At 38.0% G+C, this 26,659-nt stretch overlaps 1 protein-coding gene across 21 annotated transcripts in view; it reads left to right on the top strand.

Annotated features, from left to right (window-relative positions):
- Positions 1-26,659, top strand: part of St18 (ST18 C2H2C-type zinc finger transcription factor) — a 130,567-nt gene that overhangs the window by 3,616 nt on the left and 100,292 nt on the right. For 12 of the 21 annotated variants that reach the window (XM_045143595.1, XM_045143610.1, XM_045143598.1 and 9 more), the window contains exons 2-3: positions 3,958-4,036; positions 23,486-23,528. The gene's annotated coding sequence lies outside the window, so the exon portion shown is untranslated. Of the gene's footprint in view, positions 1-1,230; positions 1,345-2,029; positions 2,227-3,957; positions 4,037-23,485; positions 23,529-26,659 lie in introns of those variants that run through there. The other 9 variants (XM_045143611.1, XM_004653367.2, XM_045143608.1 and 6 more) reach the window with 5 other exon arrangements.

Here is a 26,659-nt window from a genome sequence, read left to right as displayed (position 1 = left end):
TGTCCCAAAGACCAAAGATACTTTGGGGGCCACTGTGCATTTTAGCCACTCTTTTTGGATGGTGATTTCATGAATGGTGTTTTGACTTTTCTTTTTCTGTGGCCCATAGCTCACTGTGGTGGGTTTGTTGGATTTAGTATAAAGGTTCTGTTTGCACCCTGTGGGTTGGGTTAAGAATCAGGGTTTATGCATTTACTTGTACTGTTGCATTGTTTAGACAGCTTTGGTTTAGTTTTGATCTTTTTTTTTTTTCTTTTTGCCTTTGAGGCTCTTCCACAGTGTCAGCTGCTGACTGATAGTAGGAAAACGGCCTCGTGGTGTGAATGAAAGGGACCTAGCGGTTGGTAAACAGAGATAAGGAATAAATAGAGCACAGGCAAAAGGAGATAGTTCTGTGGGGGCCCAGATTGCTGCCAGTCTGTTCAGGGGAGATGCAGAGCCTGTCCTTTTCCCAGATTAAATTAGTGTGAAATCTCCAGTGACCTCCTCCCCTTCTCCCCACACTCTTCAGCCAAGCTGAACAGCCTCTGCTGTAAAGTATTCATTTTACCCAGGGACAATCTGGACAATAGAACTCTCCCTGATACTTATGGACAGCTGTCGTCATTCAGAGGGCTCTCAGCATTTCATTTTTCATAGGAGTTAAAAGCATTTTTACCTTGCAAGTAAAGGGGGCAGAAACGCAACTTTGCCAGTTCTGGGACTGCTTGGGCAGAGGGCAGGATGAAGGTGGGAGTGAGCTGTGAGAAAGGACAAACTGCTAAGGAAAGTGATTTTATTTTTCCTCATGCTTAATACAATTGAACTAAGAAAATTCAATTTAAACCCCTGATTCCTTGTTAGGAGACAATATCTCTGATTCCGAAAGTTTCCTAAAATTAAGGTCATCAGTGCAAAGTAGACAATTCATCTCCATCTGTTCAGCCCTCATTTTGGCTAAATATGCATGCATTTTATTACCTGTGAATAAGCACGAGTAAATATTAAGCCTGTGAGATACCTCTGTAGTCCCATATTTTTTATATTTTTTTTAGTGATTTACTGCAAATATATTCAGTATTTGACTGATTAAATAGACCTTCGGCAACCTTGAGGGTCACTGTGTAGAGTATGTACATAGAAAATGCATCAGCCCATTGTACCCTGGCAGCTAATGAGATTGGTCGTTAAGTAAATGACACAAAGCCTACAAAAAAAGCTTACAGCTCACTAGAGTATCACAGAGTGTCCCCGCACACCACACACCACACAAACACTGGACTAACCTAGCCCACCCTGCTTTATTCTACATCACTGCTTCCCTGATGTCAGCGAGAGAAGCAGAACAAAGGCTAGGAGGCACCGGTAAGTCAGTCTGGAAATTAAGCCCTAGGGAGAAAGTGGAACAAATCTGAGCCTAACCGTGGGGCCGAAAGTCCATTTCTTGACAAGTGGGCCAGCATGAAGGGATTTTGCTATCACTTCTGGAAATACCGCTTCAGTGATCAGTGCTCTGATTCTGTTGTCCTTGTGATATTGTTTTGCTGTTTCACAAAAGTTTGTAAATTTTAGAAGTCAAGTGTATTCCCTATGGCAAGTGAACATGAATTTGAGAGGTGGGCTATTTGTTGGAGACAAGGGTGCCTTGACAGATAACTACTGTACAGGTGTGAGTCCAGGTTTGAAAACTTTCAAATGCACTAGGCAACTTTAATTTTACTTTGTCCTGCTGCTTGTAAAACAGAGTGGGAACGGGGATGTGAATGTACACAGTGAAGTTCATTCTTGATGACATAAAATTGCCCCAGCCTTTAATGCATATTTAAAATCATGTATGGAAAATCCATTTCCTTGATCAGTTTTGTCTTGAAAATCAGTTAATCAGTCAAACACAGCAAAATAAGAAAATAAAAGCTCCTCTTTTGCTTGTGCATTCAGTTCTGTCAATTCTGGAGATAAAATCATGGTAGTGAGTATGTGCTATTGAAGAGGATTGGTAGTTATTTGCTTGCAGTACTTGGGAGAAAAATCAAAGCTATCTGACACTGAAGCAGGTTTCCTCTTTCCTTAGAAAAAATGTACTTACAGTATTTTAGTGTAGCATTGCAGGATCCTTTCAGAGAAATATGGCAGCAAGAAGTTGCCAGAAAGTCTTGTTTGCCTGGCTGAAATGTCTGTCTGCTTTAGATGTGGGTATTCAGAAGATGTTTAGTTCAAAAGAGGATGATATTGTTACAAGACATTCAGGTAAATTAAATATTTTATTCTAAAAACTGTCAGCTAAGTGTGTTGTCAATGATTTAATAAACTCTTGACAATTGTATACAAAACATTTTTAAAGTATTGTTAACATGGAAATGTGTTTTAAAATATATATCTTCATAATATGTCTTCAGATTAATTTCTAAAGGCACTGTCATTTAATATTTAGAATGGAATTTCATAATGATCTGCCCCTGAATTAAAACTGTATTATGTAGAAATTGAATGGTAACCTGCATTACTTGTACTGGAACATATATATATATATATGTCGAGAGAGAAAGAGACAGAAATATTTTGATACACAGTAAATGCATATTAATATTCACAATAAATACATAGTATAGGTTTATGAGATGGTCTAGATGACCAAAGGTTACATGCTTCTTTATCATTTCTCTTTTGACAAACTTTTCCTCCTTTGAATGTATCCTCAGTCTTCATTTTATTAATATAACTTAAGTCTATGCATGTCTCTGTGTACATAGTATACATTGCAGACTTTATTCAAAGTAAAAATAATGTGTAGGAAATAAATTTCATAAAGAAGATAGTGTAATAATGTTCTGTTGATTTCAAGTGAGATTTATGCAGGAAAGCTAAGTTTTGATTTTACTAAGTTGAGATTTTTCTGATATGTCATCCCTTCTACATGCCTGTCATAAGGTAAGAATTGTGGAAAAAGCAAGCCATCTGATAATGGCTACACTTGCTTGCTAGTGATTTCAGTTTAGGGCAGAGTTTGGCACTAGTTCACTCTTTTATGCATGAGACTTGTACGAGGTTCTTTCTGCCCTTAAATCACCTGTGTTATAACTGATGTTCCATAGTTGCTAATGTTCACCCTCATCTTGTTAATGCAAGGGTGAAGGTTCCATAAAGCACAGTTTTGGGGTGACTATAACTATCTTGCTTCATCCTGTCTGTCACAGCAGACCATGGCACACTTGACTGAAGTCTGTAAGTTGCTCGTCTGTGATTGAGACAGTAGATTTACTTTATGGATATTTAGCTGCCATTCAGGACAAAATAGGACTGTGTTATTAAGATCAAAGGGCACAGGCCAGTAATTTGGGTTTATGCATATTTGTTTCCACAAATATTACATTAAAAAATTTTAGATTTAACTATGAAACTATTGCTACCTGTTGTACAGCTTCTTTCTCTAAAGAAATGTAAGGAACCTGATGTATGCTAATGGAAGGAAACTTTATGTAACTGACCTATTGTTCTAATTCACTGTTTTAACAAATGAGTATTCAGCTGCCTGCTTCTAAGGATTTTGGTAGGTGCTGTGGAAAAAACAAGAATCCACAGTCAAAGAAGAGTAAGAAATGTTGACTAGAGAATAAGACAGTCAGTACAAATACTATATAGTGATATAAAGTCGTATAAGAATTTATGATAGGCTGTTCTTGATTTCATGTCTTCGAAACTTTGTTCTTCCCCTGAATCTGTGATCCTGAATACGTTCTTTAACTTTTCAAGACCTCAGTTTCCTGATCTGTTTAATGGGAGCTATGTGTAACTAAGTGGGAGAGATAAATTGTGTTGTAACTTATGTGAGTAATTTAATAAGGTGTATCAAACCTCTTTCTGCAGTTTTTAACTTGTACTTGGTGTTTGGACAGCAAGTGGACATGTCATTGTCATGCTACACACCTCTGTGCATTTGCTTCCATAGTGTGAGATCGTTTCTCCTGGTTTCATTTCTAGAGCCCCCAGTTCTGTGAAATTCCTTCAAGGATTGCGTCACTTTCGTTTTATGTGGCTGCATGCTCATACCAAATCTAAGGTAACACATTCAAAGTTCTAAATATATATTAAGGATGTGTGGCTAAATTGAATTTTTATACAGTTTTAGTAACTATCAAAAATCATATTAGGATTCTGTTGTACTTCAACTTAAACTTTCTATAAGTAGTATTTAATGTCATTCAAATAAAAAGTGAAATATCTGCACTTTAAGTAACTATAGCAAAGTTTCCTTACCAAGACAAATTTATTCTTATTATTAATGTTTATTAATATTTTTTACTTTTTGCCCTTTTGTTATTTATTTAATATCTTGATTTACATTCCTTTTAATTTGACCTTAAAAATAAGTATGTTTTTGTTCTTCAAAAATATAATTATTGAAAAATATTTTAGTTTATTTTATCTGTATAAAAATACTTTAACGTAATGTAATGCTGAAGATGTTTTCATAAGAGGTAAAATTGCATTCCGGTGAACTCTAAGAGATATTTGAATTTTTATAAGTATTTGAATATTGTCAAACATTGCAATAAATCAATAAGCTTTTCAGCTAAAATTTATTACTTTTTAGTTTAACTTTTCAGATTGGTGTGATATACTGATCTACATATTTAAATTGTAACTTTGAGAGAATTTTGTTGTTAAGAGAAATTTATGATTTTGTATACCTTAGGCCTACAGGAAAATCTCACGGATAGACAAAAATATCAATACCTACGAAGAATTTTTTAAATTATTTACACTATTAAGTAAAATTAACTGTAATACTATTATAGCTTTTTAGATTATAGCATACTATTATTTATTTGGTTTAGATAGTAGAATAAAGTTGATAGTTAACTACACCTTTTCTCCAAACTTTTAACTATCATTTTTCATCTCTTGGAGAGAGGTATTCTAATGAAGAGTTAGACTTGATAATACCATGATAAACATTGATAGTATATTCCGCACACACCCAAAAGCTACGACATATTTTTTGTAGTATATTTTCAACCCCTTCTAAAATTTAAAGTTACAAAGCTTAAGTTAAATTTCTAAATATGAGGCTTTCTGCATGGCTAAATGCCAGTATGCCAAACCTCACCTCTTTATTTTTTCTGTTAATACATGTCCAGTGCCTATGTCAGTGAATTCATGCCTGCCCTAAGCAGAACTTAGTCACCATTGCTTATAATGTTACAGAGAGCAAGACCAAGATGAAATCGTTAAATGGTTAATTGCTTAAATAGAATAAATAATATTTTCATTCCTGGAATGTAAATTGAGAATGGGAAAACAAAAAAGAGAAAGAAAAAATTGCTGTTGAAAAGCTAATTTGTAAATAAATGTCATTAGCTAGAAAGATGCATCTACTCTTTGCTTTTTTTGTTTCTATGGCATATGTGGTATGAATTAGAATGGAGGTATTTACCTCTTTAAAATTTTCCTCTTTCAAACATCAAACAATGGTAGGGAATTAGACTTAATATTTCCATTCTGAAGAATGAAAATGAGGTGAGGGTGAAATATTCTCATGAAGAAAATGAAATCAGGGAAAGATTGACAGTGTAATTACTCTAGAAAGAGGAAAAAAATGGAGTATACAACCTATTAGACATAGAACTCTTGGTGTGTGTGTGTGTGTGCGTGTGCGTGCGCTTGTGTGTGTGTGTGTGTGTGTGTGTGTGTGTGTAAGATACCAGTGTCTACCAAAAGGGTTAAAGAAAATGCATTCTGTTGCATCTGCTTACTAAATCCCTTACTTTAGTAGAAATTCAAATTTTGTAAAGATTATTCATTTTATTGATGCATATAATTATAATCACAAGCCATCTGCTGATTTGGCAGGCATGGTTAAAATTCTCTAACTCTCATAACCTTTCAAGTACAGTGCCCTTGGGACTCTATTTCACTTTTATATTTTGGAAAACATGTAGGGACAAATAAGGGCGGTCATCTGCAGAATGTCAGACCTGGGGAAATGAAAGAATGGGGATTGTAGTTGCTGTACTGCTTATTTTTAGTGGTACAAGAAGTTATTTTTCCCTTTCCTATTTTTTTTTCTTTTTGACTTCATGAAGAATGATCCTAGCTTCGATGATATTTGGGACTTTTTTACCCTAGAGATTAAAGCTCTGTCATTGTACTTCCCAAAGGCAGGTTTCAAGTCTCATCAAAATGAACACACACACACACACACACACACACACACACACACATGCACACACACAAACCTTTCCACATATTGCTTATGTTGGTATTTATAGAAAATTCCTATATGTTTTACCTAGTTTTACTTTTTATTTTTTATTTTATTTTTCTGGAATATATTCAGTTAAGAAACCTTATATTCCAAATTTCAGTTTATAAAGAGCATAAACAATTTGACATACATCTTTTGGTTTCAAGGTTAGATTCCAAGCATGATTATAATTTTGTTTTGCATGAAACCATGCAGTAGTCATATTTCACACCACAGAAATGATCTTTTGGACCTTCTCTGTGATGGTAAACATTTGCAGTTTGGTGAGATGAGATTCCATATCTGATTCACTTGCTTCCTTGGGAATACTTCTCCATAATCCAATTTTATCAACCAATCAACCATAACACTACAAAAGGGTGAAGTTTTGGGGAAGACTAGAATTAGTCAAATTAGACAAATCACAGCAGAATGCAAATCAGTGGAAGAGAGTTTGGAGACATCATCAGATCCTGGGACTAAGCCCCATCAGATGATGGAGACATCTCTGTCTCTCTCTGTCTCTCTCTCTCTCTCTCTCTCTCTCTCTCTCTCTCTCTCTCACACACACACACACACACACACATACACACCTATAAAAACATCAGCCAAAATTATTTTCTGGCATTTGAAAACCAAGAAAAAGAAATAGTGAACTATATGAATATTCAAAATAATAATGATGGCTCTTAGCATCTACCACTGCCTCATCATGTGCCAACTTCTGGGTCAAGTCCTGTACGTGGATTATATCATTTATTGTTCATTAGAATTGCATCTATTTTTACAGAGGAAGCAATTGCAACTGAGACATTTGAGTGTGTTTCCTATGTCCCTAACAGGATGGAAACTTGAGCCCCTGTCCTTAATCTTCCCCATGCTCTATGAAAGCAGAGTACAGGTTAAAAAAAAAAGTTCATATCAGCTATACACTTGTCAAATGATACTAGGTCCCAGTTCATCTGGATTCTATTATAGTTAAATATCATTAAGAAGTTGAATGAATCTGATGAAGTGACTTGACAAGTTGCTTTATTTTCCTAATCAGTAACATCTGTCGCATTAAAGGTGACCTCTTGGGTTCCTTTTCTCCCCCAAATCCTATAAGAATGAGCTTTTAATACTAAAAGTATCTAACTATTTTTTTTAAAAATAATTCAAAGACATCATAAATACTCATAATGTTTCTCCAAGACACACATATTTAGCACACCAATTAGCCTTGATATCAGAAATAGCCTGTTCCTAGAACCACATGAACTTTAGCTCCAATGTAACACATCAACCTGGGATAAGCATTTGGCCAAACAGTGAGATCTGTGAGTATAAACATAAATCCCAAGAAGCATCTGATAATTGAATTCCCCCTCTGTGTATTTTGGTGTCAAACAGAAAACATTTTTTATAATACTACTAATAATATCACACTGATAAAAAGCCAACCACTCTCCTATTTTATATCTATAAATTCTTGTAATTCTCACAACCACCACCATCACAGAAACAGCCTATAGCACAAAGTATGCTGAGTGCCCTACCCAGAGATAAGGAAGCTACACTCCTGAGGACCTCACACCTGGCACGCACCTGCCGTGACTCCATGGCTGCAGGGGAAAGGCCAACTCAGTCTGGGCACTTTAGCCCCAGGAAATTATGTGTAACTGACACACATTTTGCTCACATAGTTTTTCTCTGTGAGCTTGTCATCAATCACTTGAAAGAAGGCACCATTACTTTAAACAACTATTTGAAATCCTGGATTATAGGCTACAACATGTTTAGACACATTGCAGCATATGTTTTCTTATACTTCAGATTGTAATTAGTCCATTATTGCTATACACGATCATATTGTTTCCTTACATTACTATATAAAATTAACATTTTTCATCTTTTTCAACACATGTCAAATGTATATTCTAATTGATAAGTTTTGTCAAAAATCCTTATAAGAGAAACTTTTAAAAAATCATCTTATTTTTCTTAGTACCGAACTAAATTTGAACATAATTGAGAAGTGCATAAGTGGTAAGAAAAAGGGCATTTCAGAATTAATTGTTTCAAATGTAGTATTATAATTCTTCCTAGATAGACATTACAAATTCACCAAAGATTAAAATATCTTCTCCCCACTGAATGTGATTTAAAATCATTTGTGCATTTATTTTATCTACCATAGTGTCCAAGAGAAAGTAAAACTGCAAATATCAGAGGTGAAGGTTGTTTGGGTTAGGTATTATCTGTTGACTAAGAAATATTTGTGTGCCTGGGCAGAATTTAAAGTGCAGAAAAAGCACACGAGCCACAGCAGGTGGCCCTGAGGACCTTGTGAATCAGTACAGAGCAAATGGCACAGGCAAAACCTTCAGTACAGCTTGGGTTACTGTTTCTATGACAGTAGATTTGTTAATGAGGCTGTGGCCAGATGCAGTCCTACACTAGCTCTCAACCTCAAAGTATGTGGACTAAGAGTTCGCCACCAGGTATGGTCAGTTCTAGTTTCCTCTACCAGATGAAGCTGCAGCCTGAAAATTACTATGGCCTTGAGCCATTGCCTCTCTTTTAGAGAGAAGATCTCATAGGAGAGGCACTCTAATATAATTTATTGAAATTCACTGAGACCTACTATGTTGTGTCAACTTTGTCAAGCAAGTAGGAGATGACCTGAGTGCTCACACCAGAGCAGAACACACACACAAAGATAGGGTACCTTGTAGCTTGTGCTGCTTTTATGCAGGTCACAGTGAGAGAGGAAAACCCAGTACAACAACTTGAAGACCAGGAAAGTGACATTAGTGAGGGCTTTGAGTGTATATCAGAGTATAACACTTGCCTAGCATGTTCAATGCGCTGAATTGGATCCCAAGAAACATACATATGCACACACATACAAGTAAGTTAAAAAGGACAGCTATTTGTCTGGGAAGATGGCTCAGCAGTTAAAGGCACTTGGTTGCCAGGCTGCCAACCTGAGCTCAATTCTCAGTACCCACATAAAGCTGTATACATAATGGTATATGTATCTGTGATCCCAGTAAGCCTATGGAAATGGGAAGCAGAGCCAGAAGAATCTAAAAACTCTTATGATAACTAGACTGACGTACACAAAGCTAAACAAACAAACAAGTGATAACAAGGGACGCCTTCTCTCATGCAAAGGTGGTTGGAGAAGATAGACCCAAGGTTGTCCTCAGACCTTCACATGTATACTGTGACATGGCATGCACACATCACATATAATACATGTGCATACACATGTCCTATACATATACAGACATAAGTTTTAAATGGCAGCTCTCTGGTTTGATTAACCAAGTGAATGCTTAATCAAGACAGAAGATTCAAAAGGAAAAGAGAAAATGATGTTGAGTTATTTTTATAAAATGAATATTTGACAACTGGGTCTTGATACTGAATATATGAAATCCAAGAATGAGATGGAGAGATGGACATTTGGACAAAGTTCCCTAGGAACATAAACAGTGAGAGAAGAGCCCAAAGTCACACCTTGGGAATATGAGCACTAAACGGAAAGATGGCAAAAGAGAATCAGCAAAGAAAGAATTTAGGTGAAGGCCAGAAGTATTGAGAAATCAGGGACGTAACACAGATAGAAACATTTTCTCAGAGAAAGATTGAGCAGTTGTGTTAATTGTTCAGAAAATGACTAATAACATACCCTTAGCTTTGTCTGAAAAAAGGCTCAGTGGTTCTAAGCAGAACACCTTCATTGAATCAGAGATTGGAAGCTATATGTTTGTAAATTGTACAAGAAACTTGAGTAAGAAAAAGAAAATTCTGGGTACTTTTACAAAGTTTGACTCTGAGGAACAGAAATAGCAACATGGAGATGAGAGCTGCTGAGAGGAAAGAACTGAAATAATATAGGTTTGAAAGTATGGAAGCAAAAAATAATTAAGAAAGCAGAAAAGAAATGGGTGACCCAGGCTTAGGAGGAAGGAGGAGGCCTCTGCCACCCCAGAGGGAAGGAGAAGCGTGGCACAGAAGACATGTTTATACATGCAAGGATGATTTGTAAACTCCATTTAGAGTTGATCAGCTCAAAATCACCCTGCAAAATTAGGTAGTAAACTTCTATATGGACTAAGTACGAAATGGTTTTAAGCTGTAAGTCTCTTTAGCATGTCAGTTTTTATTATCTATCACATTTGTATCATAGTATTAAAAACTGAAGGTTCTACTTAACTCCTACATTTTCAGTTTTTCTACAATTGACAACTGGCATAGAAAGTCAGAAGGCTGTGAGAGCAACCCAGAGAACACGAAGAGCTGGCTCAGGGTTTTCCTCTTGGATGTGGCTGTTTTAAAGATGCAGGCAATTGGGCAGGTTAAAGGAAAAGTGGTGACTGTTCCTCTATTTGCAAGTGCTGGTCTTTGCCTCACTCTCTTGTGGTTTTTTTTTACACTGGGGGCAGGACCCCTGCTAGATTTTTCTTCACTTTTATCATTCACCTGTTGTAGGCCCCTCTTTCCCAGCCCTGTTGACTTGTCATCTACAAGAAGTTTACTCTGCTCTGTGCCTTCAATCAAAACTTACCAAGACCTTCCTGTCACACTTCAAATAAATTATAAACTTCTTAAATAGTCTCTGGCTCCACTTGCTTTTTAAACAAACTTATTAAGGTATAACTGACATTTTATCCATTGTTTTCATGTAAAATCAGTACTCTCAAGCATAATCTTTTTAATTTTTATTTATTTGTTTCTTATTATGAATATACTTTGTATGGACATATTATGAGTTGGTACTATCATTTCCCTCCTTTCTGCCCCCACTCCACTGAGGGCCCTCTTTAGTGAGGTTGCAGGTATTCCATGAGGGGTGTGGGATGTGAATTGTAAGAGCAATGGTCTCTGAATCATGTGCCCATTGCCAACAATCAGTGAGTCTCTGTGCTTTCTTATTCAGCATTCTTTCAAACCCCTCCCAGCTATAGACAGCCAATAGCTCAAGTATGTAGATATCCTTCTCCAAAGTGTTTAGTAGACCTGAAATCACATGCTCTATGCTCTTTTGTGGCTTCCTTTCAGTCATCAGAATATTTTCTAGGCTTATTTCTGTTTTAGCATTTATCCATATTTTGTTCTTGTTTATCATTAACTACTATTGCATTGATTACACATGTGACTTATTTCCCATTTGTTGGTTGATAGACTTGTGGGTTATTTTTACATTCTGGTAATTGTGAATTATGTTGCTCAGAACTCTCATGTAATTTCCTAGGTAGATATATATATATAAAATATATATATATTCATTTATATATTTATATATATTCATTTATATATTTATATATATATTTATTTATATATATATTATATATATATTCATTTCTCATGGGCATATAGCTAGTAGTCATATTGAGGAAATGCCGACTATTTTCTGATATGCTTGGACCATTTTAGAGTCTTACCAATAAGGTATGAGTCCAACTTCTTTAAATCCTCATCAGCTGCTTATGTTACATGTTTGATCATATCCATCCAGAAATTATGCCACTGTGGTTTTGATGTGCACTTCCCTAGTGAATGACTGCTGAGCATCCCTCCATGTGCTCATTGCGGTTATTGGTACATCTTCTTTGGAGAGATGTCTATACAAGCCTTTTCTGTTTTTTTTTAATTTTATGGATTTTTTCACTTAGTTTTATTATAATTACTAATGCATTGTATTATACTTACCAATACACAATGACATTTCAATACATGCATAGATCCTACTTTCAACATATCTGTACTCCTACCCTTCTTGCCCTCCTTTACATACTTCTAATTGTGCTGGGGTTTTGTTGTTGATGATAATGGTGTAGTTCTTATTGGGTTGTAATATTTTGTGATAGAGTTTAGATACATGTGTCCATGGACTCCTGGTTTATATTCTGAAACACAGTTCTTTTTTGAAAATCTTTGTGTGTGTTTATATAATACAGATATGTGAATGTGTTCATGTGTGGGAATGTAGACATGCATGTGCCATGGCACACACATGTGGAGGTCAGAGGACAGCACAGGCATCAGTCTTTGCCTTCCACTTTGTTTGCAGCAAAGTCTCTTGCTCGTTGCTGTGTTCTCCAGGCCACCTGTCCTGAAGACTTGTGGGAATTTGCCTGTCTCTGCCTCTCATCTCTTTCACTGAGATTACAGGGACTTGTACTACTGTATTCAGCTTTCCACAAGTTCTGGAGATCCAATATAAGAGCATGTTACTTGCATAGTAAGCATTTCTACCATCTGAGCCCTCTCCTTCACCCCTGTCACATGCTTCTTGTAATCTCAATCCAGCCAAGGTTGTTTCTTCCTCAGTCTAAAGCAACCTCCACTCTCTACAATACACTGTTCCTCTGCAGCTCTTATCGCTTCCTTAAAATGTGCTTTGTGTGGACTGGAGAGATGGCTTAGCAGTTAAGGCGCTTGCTGGCAAAGTCAAGGGACCCAGGTTCAGTTTTCCATGTAGAGTCAGATGCATAAAATGTGATGTGTATTCATTGACTTCTTAACTTTTGGATTGGCTCCACAGAGGACCATTATTCTGTGTTATCTAATCCTATATCTCCATTACCCATCTCATGTTGATGACAGACAGTCACCATGGAACTCATGGACCTTAGATCTGGAATTCAGTACCTAGGAGTTATGACACCATGAATAAGTTTTCTGTGTTTCCATCTCCACATTTTAAAAGCTTTTTTAAAGTTTTTGTTGTTGTTGTTTTAGGCAGGTATTTGCTCTAGCCCAGGCTCACCTGGAATTCACTCTCTAGTCTCATGGTGGCCTTGAACCCATAGCATTTCTCCTACCTCTGCATTCTGAGTTCTGTGAAAGTTTTTTTTTGTTTTGTTTTGTTTTGTTTTTTTATTTGAGAGCGACAGACACAGAGAGAAAGACAGATAGAGGGAGAGAGAGAGAATGGGCGCGCCAGGGCTTCCAGCCTCTGCAAACGAACTCCAGACGCGTGCACCCCCTTGTGCATCTGGCTAACGTGGGACCTGGGGAACTGAGCCTCGAACCAGGGTCTTTAGGCTTCACAGGCAAGCGCTTAACCACTAAGCCATCTCTCCAGCCCTTTTTTTTTTTTTTTAAATAGAACTCTATGGTTGATATAGTTGGGTTTTTTTAAACTAGAAATCTCTGGTTGATATAGTTGTGTATATGGACTTAATATACACAAAGCATTTATAACAGCCCCATCTTTTTTTCCTTTGAGGAGTAAATGTTTATTTAATTTTTATTTTTTAAACTTTTTGGGCTGGAGAGATGACTTAGCTCTTAAGATGCTTGCCTGTGAAGACTAAGGATGCAGGTTTGATTCCCCAGTACCCATGTAAGCCAGACGCACAAAATGGCCCAGGCATCTGGAGTTCATGTACAGTGGCTAGAGGCCCAGGCACACCTAGTCTCTCTCTCACTCTCTCTCTCTCTCTCTCCCCCCACTACACACACCCTTTCTGTCTCTCTCAAACAAATAAATAAATTTTAAACTTTTATTGACAGTTTTATACATGTGCATAAAACATTTTAATCATAATCCTACCTATTACTTTCTTTTGTCCTCCCTTCTCTAGCCATTTTCACTGAATCTCTTCTTCTTTCCAACTAGACCCTCCTCTATGTGCTCTACAAAAACTATGGACCCATCTTTTTACTGCTGTACATGAACTGTATCAGGAGATTTGTTTCATTATGACACTTTCATACATGAAAATAATATGTTGATAAGACTGGAGAGATTGCTTAGCGGTTAAGGCATTTGCCTGCAAAGCCAAAGGACCCAAGTTCGATTCCCCAGGACCCATGTAAACCAGATGAACAAGGGGAACATGTATCTGGAGTTCGTTTGCAGTGGCTAGAAGCCCTGGTGTTCTCTCTCTCTCTCTCTCTCTCTCTCTCTCTCTCTCTCCTTGCTTGCAAATAAATAAATAAAATATTCTTTTTAAAAATAATATGTTGGGGCTGGAGAGATGACATAGCAGTTAAGAGCTTGCCTGTGAAGCCTAAGGACCCCAGTTCAAGGCTTGATTCCTCAGGACACACGTAAGCCAGATGCACAAGGTCATAAATGCATCTGGAGTTCGTTTGCAGTGGCTGGAGGCCCTGGTGTGGCTGGAGGCCCTGGTGTACTCATATTCTCTCTCTCTCTCTCCCCCTCTCTGTATGTTCCTCTTAAACAAATAAAAATTTATTTAAAAAAAGAATATGTAATATGTTGATCATGTTCATCCCCTCTATTTCTCTTCTATTTTGATCTTGTTTTTTTTTTTTTTTTTTTAACCCTCCTTCATCATCCATGATGACATGTTGATGGGCCCAAGACTTTTTTAATCTTGTGCAGGTAACAGCAAAAAAAATCGTGAATACAATGGCTACTCTCTTTGCATCTAAAAGATAGCATTCCAAAGCACTCCAACGCATCTTCTGACTTTTACATTGTTTCCATCACCTCTTCCACAATATTCCCTGAACATTGGAAGAGATGACAGAGATGTCTCATTTAGCATCAAGCCTCACCAGTTATTTCTCAGTACTTTGATGACTTTAATTCTCCCCAGTAGTCACCACCTTCTAGTACCAGTATGTTTGCCAAACTCCCCAAGGACAGTGACCAAGCAGTCTCCATTTCATCTCTAGCTCCAGGACCAGGGCTCCAAACAGCCTGCTGTTCTCACAGTAACTACGGAGACATATGTGCTGTACAAAAACTATGGACTCAACTTCTTACTGCTGCACATTAATTGTATTGGGGGACAGTTGTTTCATTATGACACTTTTGGACATGAAGAGACTATATGTTGATAATGTCCTTTGACCTCCTCCTGCTCCCCTTCTCCTTTCATGTCTAATCGTCTCTTGTTCCCTTGAAAACATTTCCAAAGACTCAAGTGCTCTCATTCACACACATCTTCATCATGACCACTTAGGGGAATAATTTGTGAAATATACTCCGGTGAGCTTTGCATAAGAATTGATCTCCGGGCTGGAGAGATGGCTTAGCGGTTAAGCGCTTGCCTGTGAAGCCTAAGGACCCCGGTTCGAGGCTCGGTTCCCCAGGTCCCACGTTAGCCAGATGCACAAGGGGGCGCACGCGTCTGGAGTTCTTTTGCAGAGGCTGGAGGCCCTGGCGTGCCCATTCTCTCTCTCTCCCTCTATCTGTCTTTCTCTCTGTGTCTGTCGCTCTCAAATAAATAAATAAAAATTAAAAAAAAAAGAATTGATCTCCTCTGTGATCATAGAATTTATTGTTTATTTTTGTTTTTTGAAGCAGGGTCTCACTGTAGTCCAGACTGACCTGGAACTCACCCTTTAGCCAAAGCTCATCTCAAATTCATAGTGATCCTCCAATTTCAGCCTCCCAGGTGCTGAGATGATAGTTGTGAGCCACCATGCCTAAGTCTATGATCATAGAATTTACAGTCTAATGTCCCATGGCGTTCATGTTCAACATATCATATGCAATGTTTACCACTCTAGAGCAGTGTTCTGTTATTGCCTAATCTGAAGATCAGGGAGGTTAAATGAAGTTCTGTCAAAGTTAGGATCCCACCTCAGGTTTGTGCTACAAGCAAAGTGTGTTCTCATTCTAACTCTACTGCCTGGGGTCTGTGCTCAAGGTCTCCAGCCAGCACTTCCTGGGTCACTTGTCTCTGTCTTCCGTAACATGATGGTTTTATGACTTCTACCATATTACCATGTAACATTTGTGACCATTTTCTAATCTCCTATCCAGTCTATATCCAGTTTCAATGCAATATAAAAGTTAGCATTCCTTAATCAATCCCTGTGAATCTTTCTGTGATGCCGGTGTCTAGCTTCTTATTGCCCCTCCCCCAGGGCTGCACAGCACAGAGAATAGGTAGGTAAGGTGGGAATATGAGTGCTTACTCTCAGTGTTACTTGAGTTCACTCACCTTGAACTGCGAATATGTCCACTAGTGAGATGGTTGTGAGATTTAACCAAGATAATGTAGCAATAAGATTCCAGCCCAGAGACCAGTCAGTGCCATTGGGCAGTTTCTAGTAGCACACCATTATCTATTTTTCAAGTCCACAGTTTAGTTTTCTGAGACTTTTGGGGCACATGTTTGTGTGTATGATGTATCTGTATGCATGTTCATATGTACATGGGCACAAATGTGCATATGAGATATGTATATATATATGTATATATACATATGTGTGTGTGTGTGTGTGTGTGTGTGTGTGTGTGTGTGTGTGTATGTGTATGTGTGTATTTGCAAATGGATGTGGAAACCGGAGGTTGACAACAGGTGTCTTCCTCAATTGATCTACCACAATATTTTTTGAGATAGGGTCTCTGAACCCAGAGGTCACTGATTATTAGTTGTAAAATTATCCACAGAGCATCAAGGATCCTCTAGTTTCTGCCTTCCAGCACTGAGATTGCAGGTGTACTCCACTATGGCCTTTTAACGTAGACACTAGAGATCTAAACTCATGTACTCATGCTTGCAGGGAAAATTCCTTAGCTACTAAACTATCTCCCCAGCCCATTCTGGGTCATTATTAATATGCTAATCACTCTTCCAATTTTAATGTGATTGACCTGACACTGACAGTCCTTGAATGTGACAGTTCCCTTCCCAGTATATCCCAGTTAATAGTTACATGTGTTAAATATATAGTAATATTATGTGTGCTTTTATCCATTTAGGTATTTTTTAAATTTTTATTTATTTATTTGAGAGTGACAGACTTAGAGAGAGAAAGAGGTGGCGGGGGGAGGGAGAGAGAGAGAAAGGGCGCGCCAGGGCCTCCAGCTACTGCAAACGAATTCCAGACACATGTGTGCCCTTGTGCATCTGGCTAACATGGGTCCTGGGGGATTGAGCCTCGAACTGGGGTCCTTAGGCTTCTCAGGCAAGCGCTTAACTGCTAAACCATCTCTCCAGCCCCATTTAGGGATTTTTGATTTGTAAAGTGAATCTCAGTTTATAAGTAAATTGTCCATGAGATTCTTTCCTTGCCAGGTGTAGCAGATCATACCTGACTGAGTAAGGCTCTGCTTCAGAAAAAATATATATATTATTTTCTATTTCACTACTTCACTAGTTTTCAGATATAATGTCAGTAACACAACATTATCAACTTTAAGTACTGTGTCTACTCATGTTATTAGCTAAACTGTCTGCTTTCATAAACACCACTTTTGCTTAATGCAGTAGATATTTGCACATTTTATCTCTACATATTTGATCCATCATTTTCCTAACATAACACAGAGGCAGTGGCCTCATCCTAGAATCTGGTTTTCTAAGTGATTAGTGGACTTGTTCTTCTCATTCAAATGGCATCATGTTGGAACCTGCTTGAGGAGAGGCAAAGGGGTACATAGTTGTCTAGGAAGAGCAAGTGGGGTTTGAGGAAGGGTCATCAGGGCTTCCCACAGGGACACAGAGTAGACTGGGCCAGAAGGACTTAAGGAGAAGAAAGAAAGTCCTTCCAGCTAACTCTGGAGCAAGGTGTTCTTTCACGCACATCCTTGTCAACTTAGAAAACACATCATGGAAACTATATCTTTGAGAGCAGGGATTCCAGTTCTTCTGAGACATTTAGTCTTGTACCTGATTTTTCAGAAAAATGTAATATGGCCAAACATATATGTAATCTTCCATCAGAAAACCAACGAGAATTGAACACATTGATGCTGACAGCTGAACAGTGGTGACCAGAGGCTGAGGATTAAAGAAGGGGAATGATCAAAGATCCAGTGCTTCTGTTTAGGCTAGATGAATAAGTGATAAGTATTTAAGGTGACATAGACATATTAATTAGCTTGATTCAATAATTCCACCCCATATACATTTATCATAATATCACTTTGTATCCCATAAATACATGAAGTAAAATGAAAATCAAACAAAATAAAAATAAACAAATATATTTAACCTTTTCAGGCTGGAGAGATGGCTTAGCAGTTAAAGCTCTTGCCTGCAAAGCCTGAGGACCCATGTTTGACTCTCCAGGTTCCACATAAGCCAGACACACAAAGTGATGCTAGCGTGCAAGGTCGCACATGTACACAGGTGGCATAGGAGTTCGATTTCAGTGGCTAGAGGCCCTGGCACACCAATTCTCTCTTGCTCTCTTGCTCTCTTGCTCCATCTCTCTCTCTCTCTCTCTCTCTCTCTCTCTCTCTCTCTCTCTCTCACATACACACACACACACACACACACACACATAAGAAAAAAAAAGGCTATTCCATTGAGTTTGCCTCAACAAAAAGTTTAATCTTTTAAACAGAAAGCTAAGGTCAGATTCCCTTAGTAGTCTACTACCACTAATGAGGCTGTGATAGAGCAAGGAACCATGAGTGGAGGAACAGACTAGAAAACCTGAAGTAAGTTATACTAACCTCTGATTGTTGCAACAAGACCACAAATCTGGGTGTTCAGATGACAGATTTATATATCAGATTCATTGTATATTTTAAAAGCTGCCCAAGGACAGAGATCAGTTAGGGTTCTGACACTCATTTTGCAGGCTAAGCCCATGACATGGTGTATGTCCACTCTAAATTTATATAATCATATACACACCTTGAATAAATTAGATATTTAAAAAAAGAGGGGCTGGAGAGATAGCCCAGCAGGTAAAAGCAAGTGCATGCATGAGGGCGTGAGTTTGATTCCCCGTACCAATGTGAAAAACAAAGCCGGGTTTGGCCACACATGGCTGTAACCATGTGGAGGGGCTCAGAGATAGGTAGGAGGGTGGCTGGGGCTCTTTGGTCAGCTAGTCTAAGTGAAAAACAGAGATATCTAGGGCTGGAGAGATGGCTTGCTAGTTAAGACATTTCCCTGCAAAGCCAAAGGACCCTGGTTTAATTCCCCAGGACCCACATAAGCCAGATGCTCAAGGAGATACATGAGTCTGGAGTTCATTTGCAGTGACTGGAAACCCTGTGTGCCCATTCTCTCTGTGTCTCTTTCTCTCTTTTTATTTCTCTCAAATAAATAAATATTTTTTATTTTTATTTTTTATTTATATAAGAGCGACAGACAGAGAAAAAGGCAGAGAGAGAGAAAGGGAGAGAGAAAAAATGGGCATGCCAGGGCCTCCAGCCACTGCAGACAAACTCCTCCAGACACGTGAGCCCCCTTGTGCATCTGACTGATGTGGGTCCTGGGGAATCAAGCCTTGAACCGGGGTCCTTAGGCTTCACAGGCAGGCGCTTAACCACTAACCCATCTCTCCAGCCCTAAATAAATATTTTTTTTAAAAATGAAAATCAGAGATATCGAAATTCAGTAAGAAACTGTCGCAGGGAAATAAGATGGAAAAGCAATAGAGGGAGACATCCACTGTCCTCTTCTGGCCTCTGCACACATGCACGTGGAATATACGCACCTGCACACACCTGCCCATTCCTGCAGATACTGCACACACACACCAAGTGAATAGTAGCAGTGAAGCAGTGATTCATAGCTTTAAAGCATTTTATTCCTGCATGTTTTTTCAGAAAAATATAGCAGGCCCAAAAACATATGTAATCTGTTAATTAATATGTTTGCTCAAACCAATGTTTGTACTTCTAGAGCAGTTTTTTAAATAAAAGCCATAAAATTGTTTTCCTTAGTCATCAAGAAACATTAGCACTCATATCTCAAGATTTTACTTTTTTGTCTATGATATGTACAATGGAAAGCTCACTCTTATCAGAATGGCATAGGCCATTAAAGTCCTCCCCTCCCCTCTCTGAGAACCCAAGCTTTTGCAAAGCTTCTTCTTGTCTCCGAGAATAGGTGCTGAATGAAGATCTGAGAACACAAGTCAATGAGTTAATTATTTAACACTATTCTATAGTCAGAGCATTAGTTACACTGATATTAATCAACTCTGTATTTGTGTTATTATTATCCTATTGTATTTAGATGAGGTTGACACTGTTAAGACAGCTCTGTGGGACAGCAAAGACAAATCATGCAGAATGAGCATTTATTCTCTTAAAATGCTTTCTCATGTGCTTCCTGATGTTTCATGCATGGGACTCTCTTCTTGTTTTACCAGAGTGTTACTAAATAAGTTCACATACAGGACACAAACTAATCTTCCCTACCTGAGATCAACGCTAAAGCACTGGGTTTCTGCTCACTGAATCATTTGCTATTTTGAGAGTTGCTCTCCACTTCTTTACTAAAACACATGGGAAAGACATTTCATTGTATAACTTCTCTTATTGCTCCTTTCTTTTTAAAGTATGAACCCCAGCAAACAATGTTGCGAAATGTCCTGGCAACAACTCCAACACTGACAGGTTTACAGGCATAGTAGTGCATTTGCATTGCATTTTTTTTTTTATTGGACTAAAAGTTTTTCCATTTTTTAAGAAGTTTTCAGGATAATGTGTTCTTCAAAATAGCAATGATCAGTACAGAGCCCTTCTCTTAGCAGTGAGCATCCAGAAGCACATTGTACCATTTTAAAAGAAAGAATTTCTACAGCTGGGAAAACGTTGAATGTCTCGAGGAAATTTCCATCATTGTGTGACATTTAAATTTGTTTTTATGATATAATTCGTAATTAATTCATTCTCATATTTCATTTGAATTTGGTAAGTTTAAATATTATTTAAATATTGTGCAAAGTCTTAGATTTGTAATTTGTTAGCTTACATTTGATAATGATGACACCTGTAATGAAGTACATAATTACTGTTTCTTTCTTGACATGAATGGCTTAATCTGAAGGGAAGATCAAGGTCAATAAGCTATAAAATGATTATCAGAATGTACTTCAATGTTGGGCTAGAACATTCACTTTTTATCTACTCCTCCCTATCATAAAGTATTAAAGCCAGAACAAACAAATGGCTCTAGAATAAAGTGGATGTTCTTCTGTTCCATATTGATGTTGCTTGGGGTTTGAGATTCTTTAGTATGTTTAATACTGAATAGTTAAGGTAGTGGACCTTAAAGTGTGATTCCTGACAACTCAATTCTAGCACTATCTGGGAACTTGTTAGAAATGCCGATTCTCAGACCCCACTCTAGAACTATGGAAGCATTTTCCTGGTCTTTCCTGCTCTGTAATGAGCCTTCCAGATTCTAACAGACTAATGTTTGTGAGCCACTGCAGCTCCAACACTGCTCTGCAATGTGGCCCAGGAGCACCTGGACCCTTAGGGGGAAATGCATGGTGTCTAGCTAGACCTTAGAATATCAGCATGAAAACCTGCCTGTTAGCAAGACACATGTGGTCCCTATGCATAGAAAAACCCAAGCTTTACTGACTGAAGATTTTAATATTCAAGCTGAGTGTGGTGGCACATGCCTTTAATACCAGCACTCCGGAGGCAAAGGTAGGAGGATCGCCATGAGTTCAAAGCCAACCTGAGACAACATCGTGAATTCCAGGTCAGCATGGGCTAGAGTGAAACCCTACCTCGAAAAGCAAAAACCAAAAAAGTAATACTTAGAGCCAGGAACTTGCCAGCAGGAGATGTATTTGGAGACTGCCCATGGCTAGTTTACTGCTTCTATAGCCCACTCAAGTATCTCCAGAAGAAAGAAAGTGGAAGAGAGCTGTAAGCTTCCTGGCTACAGTGATCCAAAATATATGCCTATATTGTGTAATGAAAAGAGAACTACCATTTATCTAAAAGAGGCAGTATTAGGTAATAAATCAGTTCTACACATATGTATACAAATATGTATACATCCATAGACATACACAAATACTATCCAGTAGTGATCAGACACATGTTAAAGACACAGTTTCCCACTGAGATAAACCTAAAACGAACCCATCATGGCTCAGGGAAATTTGTGGAAGAGGGAGAAGAAAGATTGTTAGAGCCACATGTTGGGACATTATGCACAGAGATATTGCCTCTTCCCCATAACTGATGGCTAACCCCACAATGCACGACCCACATTCCCCAATGAGGAAGGAACCTGCATGGGGGGAGGACAGGGAGGAGGCTAGCAATGGTACCAACATGGCTGTATACATACTATGTACATAACTAATAAGAAAAAAAAATTTAATGGGCTGGAGAGATGGTATAGCACTTAAGGAACTTGTCTGAAAAGCCTAAGGACCCAGGTTCAATTCTACAGGTCCCACATAAGCTAGATGCACATGGTGGTGCATGCATCTGGAGTTCATTTGCTGTGGCTAGAGTCCCTGGTGTGACCATTCTCTCTCTGTGTCTGTCCCTCTCCCTCTCTGTCTCTAATAAAAAAATAAATAAAAATAAAATCTTTAAAAAAGCATTAAAAAATAATAAAGACACAGTTTTCAAGTGTAATTTTTTTAAACTCTCAATTTTCAAGTTCAATTTTCATGTACAAACAAAGCTAATATAATTCAGGGGCTTTATCTATTAGTCCATATCCTACATTGGAATTTGATTCTCAATCATATGAATGTTTGAGGAAGTTTTTCTGTCGGTAAAGGAAGCTACAAACGTGGAGGCTGTATCTCTCATCACCATCACCGTGGGATGGTTTTCATGGTGCTGAGGAATCAGTGAGACAAAGCTTCTGCAAGAATGAGGACGTTCACCTCCTTCCAAGCCTTCAGCAGAGTTTATGTCTATTGGTAGTGAACCCTGTTGTCAGGTAGAAAAATACATAACTGACCAAGTAAAATCTTATTTTTCCAAAGTATTTTTATAAGCATAAGAAAGCAGTAAAAGACTAAAAAAAAAAAAAATCTTTCTGAAATCTTTGCCACACCCCCATATGTAAATAGGACTGTCAGTCCTGTGTTTGTCCACAGCTAGAGCTCCAGATGAACCAGTGTAGTGTGTGGTGACAGGAACAGCTGACTCATTAGTAGAGAGCAGTGAAAGGTAATTAACCCTGGGAAAAGTACAGCTGCCGTGCGGGCTGTTCCTTTCTGTAGGATCTGATTAGAAATTAGTGTTAAACCACTGACTCTTTTTTTTTTTTCTTTTTAAAGACTGTCATTGATAATTCTCTCTCCCTCTCAGGTGTGTCCTTAGAAAGGGTTCTCAAATGTACTTACATACAAAAGGGTTCAAATCTAAAAAGTGTTTTCTGATAACAGTAGACACCTGTTTTCCTTGTTGATAGAGAGCTCTTTCAAATAGCATGGCAGACTATTGAAGGTGGTACTGCCCCAACTCATATTCTGATAGTCAGTATGTGAATCACTTGAAAAGATTATTTTATGCACTTAATAAGCTGTAGATAATTGCCATTTAATTAAGTTTTCTTTTTTTTTTCTTTTCATGTTTTCTTGGATGATGTTTCTGTGCAGAAATGGACACTCTCCAATTCAAATACAGTAGCTGTTAGGGAAGGTAAGTAAAGCCTATTTAAAAATAAATTTTTCACCCCAGACTCCCTTTCCTTCAATATCCTTGAAAAACCTGAGAAGCTAAGAAACCTGATTTTAGAAACCAGACAAGAGGCTTGACATTTTTAACACTGGTATCATGATGGCCTTTGGGGGCTACATTCATGTATGTCTTGATCTTGATTTATGACCTCACATGCATGCTAATGAGGAGTGATAGTACTTTAAAATGTTAAGAACTCACACAGGTAACTGACAGATTTGGTAGACAGGACGATCCCCTTTCAAGATGCTCATGCAATTGTCCCTGGAATGGTGAATGTGCTTCCTTGCATGTAAAGAGCGTATGAATCAGTTAAGAACTGAGAGATGGTAAGAATATATTGGAATATTCAGGAAAACCCATCTACCCATGGTACTTAAGAGCAAAGCAGAAGTGTTAGGGAGATCCAGCTACAACTGGATAAGGACTCAGTGCTACCCACCACTGCTTGCTTTGGAGATGGATTGGGGGGGCCATGGCCAAGGGAAGCAGTAGTTTCTAGAGGCTGTGATGGCTCTCAATGAATAGCAAGCAAGAGAATAGAACCCAGTGCATCAAGAACCAAGCCAACAGAGTGAGGAAACGGATTCTTCCTTGGAGAGCAGAGTTGCCCATTGTGGTCTCAGCCTGTGAGACCCTCAGATGTCCACAGATATAAAACTCATTTTTATAATAAGCAACTAAATTTTCAAAAATTTAGTATAGCAGCCATAGAAAGATAATATAAAGGATAAATCAAGCAATAGATGGGATTTATTTTATAGTTAGTAATTTAAGAGGAGTCTTTGTGATGTTTGAATGCAAAAAATTTTTGGGCTGGAGGGATGGTTTATCAGCTAAGACATTTGACTGCAAAGCCATAGGGCCCAGGTTCAATTCCCTAGGACCCACGTTAGCCAGATGCACAAAGTGTTGGGAGTTTGTTTGCAGTGGCTGGAGGCCCTGATGTGCCCATTCTCTATCTCTCTCTCCCTTCCTCTTTCTCTGTTAAGTAAATAAATAATTACAAAGCTAAACCAAACCAAAAAAGGAAAATTGTTAGTGTTTAAGACCTGAAATATTTATTTTGGTGATCCAAGGGATAGTTACTGACACTCACAAATTTCTTCTATTTTGTGACCATTCTTACCTCCAAAAATGTCCTGCAGCTCTGTAAACAAAGTTTTTGTGTCATCAGAAATGCAAAGGAGTGCACAGCTTAATGAGCCCTCCTGTGAGCCTGGGTGAACAAGAGCATGGGTGAGAGCAACTGAGTATCAGAGAGGGCAGGAGTCCAGAGCTCTGCTGCAAAGATAGTACCTATCCAGGATGGCTTCCGTGGCAGCCTTACTTCCACCTGTACATAGGATGAGGTACTGACCTCACTTAGTCCTTTCCTCATGTAAAAACTGGAGAATTCTCATGAACATAGTATAATGATCAAGAAATATTGTAAACAATCTCTAAAAAGAAGTGACTATAGATGGAGTATGCATGAGGGTGACTATCCCCTCATAAGAGTTCAGGTAAGGAAGGGATCCATTATTTAGAAAATGCTGCTTTGTTTTACTATTGATTAAAAAAAAGACAGTATGTTTTTCTTTCCTCATATCTAGCTCAATTTTCTTTTCAGTACCAAAGTTGTCAGTGAGAGTGCATGGGCATATGCTGTTTAAAGTAAAATATAAGTGCCCAACAGCCAGGACCTTCTGGCAGATCTTGAGTGGGAAAAGAAGTCTAGGCACTACGGGCAGCATCAAGCTTATGTGAGTCAGCCCCCTTCATAGAGCAACCTTCTTTTGAAATCTGAATAATTTAAATAACTGTATTCCTATTTCACATTTGGCATTTATTCCCCAAAAAGAACTGATATAAAGTACTATAATGATTTTTTATAAATAAAGTTTAAAAGTAGGCCTGGGAGGAAATCTGGTATAATATTTGTCACACTTCATACTTCACTTGGGTCTTGCTTGCATTTGAGGATTCATGATTTCAACAGAGGAAAGAAAAAAATTGCTGGGTGGGATGACTGAGGCAGGAAGATTTCAAGTTTGAGACCAGCCTGAACTATACAACAAGACCTTGTCTCAAAAGAAAGTTTTAAACTCTCCTTGGCTGGCAGAGTAACCACACACAAAAATCTATGGTCTCTAGGTACTGATTATCCAGAATGTTATTTAAATTATTATTAATTTCCTATAATCTCAAGCACACAAAAATGATTATTTTTCATTTATTTCAATGCAGCATTAGTACACTGAGCACGTACATGACCATAGCCATAAGGTGATGTTGTATCAAATGGTCTTCAACGCCTTTCCCATGGGCCTCCACCAGCCTGGAGACTCACACCAGACACAAGGAAGTAGATTATCAAGCCAAACATAGTCATCCAAATGACCCTGTCATCGAAACAACTCTCAAGACTCTGGAGGTGTTATCACCCACAACAAAAATTGTATTTCAATAGGCAAATTTTGCAGCTTTGATCCTTAAGAGAGAAGTTTCTTGGAAAGTTACAAATGAAATGGTCAAATCTGAGATGCTTAATTTTAGCTATCTAATTTTACCACCCACTGTCATTGATCATCTTGTAACTATATAAAAATATTGCCTTAATGCACTATTTAACCAAGCCAATTTTACTATTAGTTTCCTTTCAACTTGTCTTTGGGGACATTTATTTGTTTAATTTGTCAAAGTTCTCTGGCTTTCTCCAGGGATGCATTTCTCAGGAATCTGGTAGGTTTTCCAAGCTGGTCTTAGTTGTCCTCTGCTATGTTCTGTCTCCTTCTCTCCTAGTACTTCCAATATCATGCTGGAATCCTCAACTTGCCTGTTTGTCCTATCGGGAAACAATCATTTATACCCACTGTCTAACAGGGGACAATATATAGATCAACATGCAAAAAGTGTACATTGAATCAATAAAAAGTAAAATATTAGGAGAAACATATTTGTGTTAAAAGAATCTATATTAAACATTCTTCTTTATAGTGAGAATATAAACTAAGAATAATTTTGCCAAAATCCATCAATAGATTGGCCTTCACAACTCATTCATCGCATTTTTTCTTTGTAAATTTTAGAGGTCTCCTTTCCCATGTTTA

Source organism: Jaculus jaculus, chromosome 2, assembly GCF_020740685.1.
Source record: "Jaculus jaculus isolate mJacJac1 chromosome 2, mJacJac1.mat.Y.cur, whole genome shotgun sequence".
Classification (NCBI taxonomy): domain Eukaryota; kingdom Metazoa; phylum Chordata; class Mammalia; order Rodentia; family Dipodidae; genus Jaculus; species Jaculus jaculus.
The sequence above is the reverse complement of the archived record's forward strand: the minus strand, read 5'-3'. Positions and strand labels throughout refer to the sequence as shown.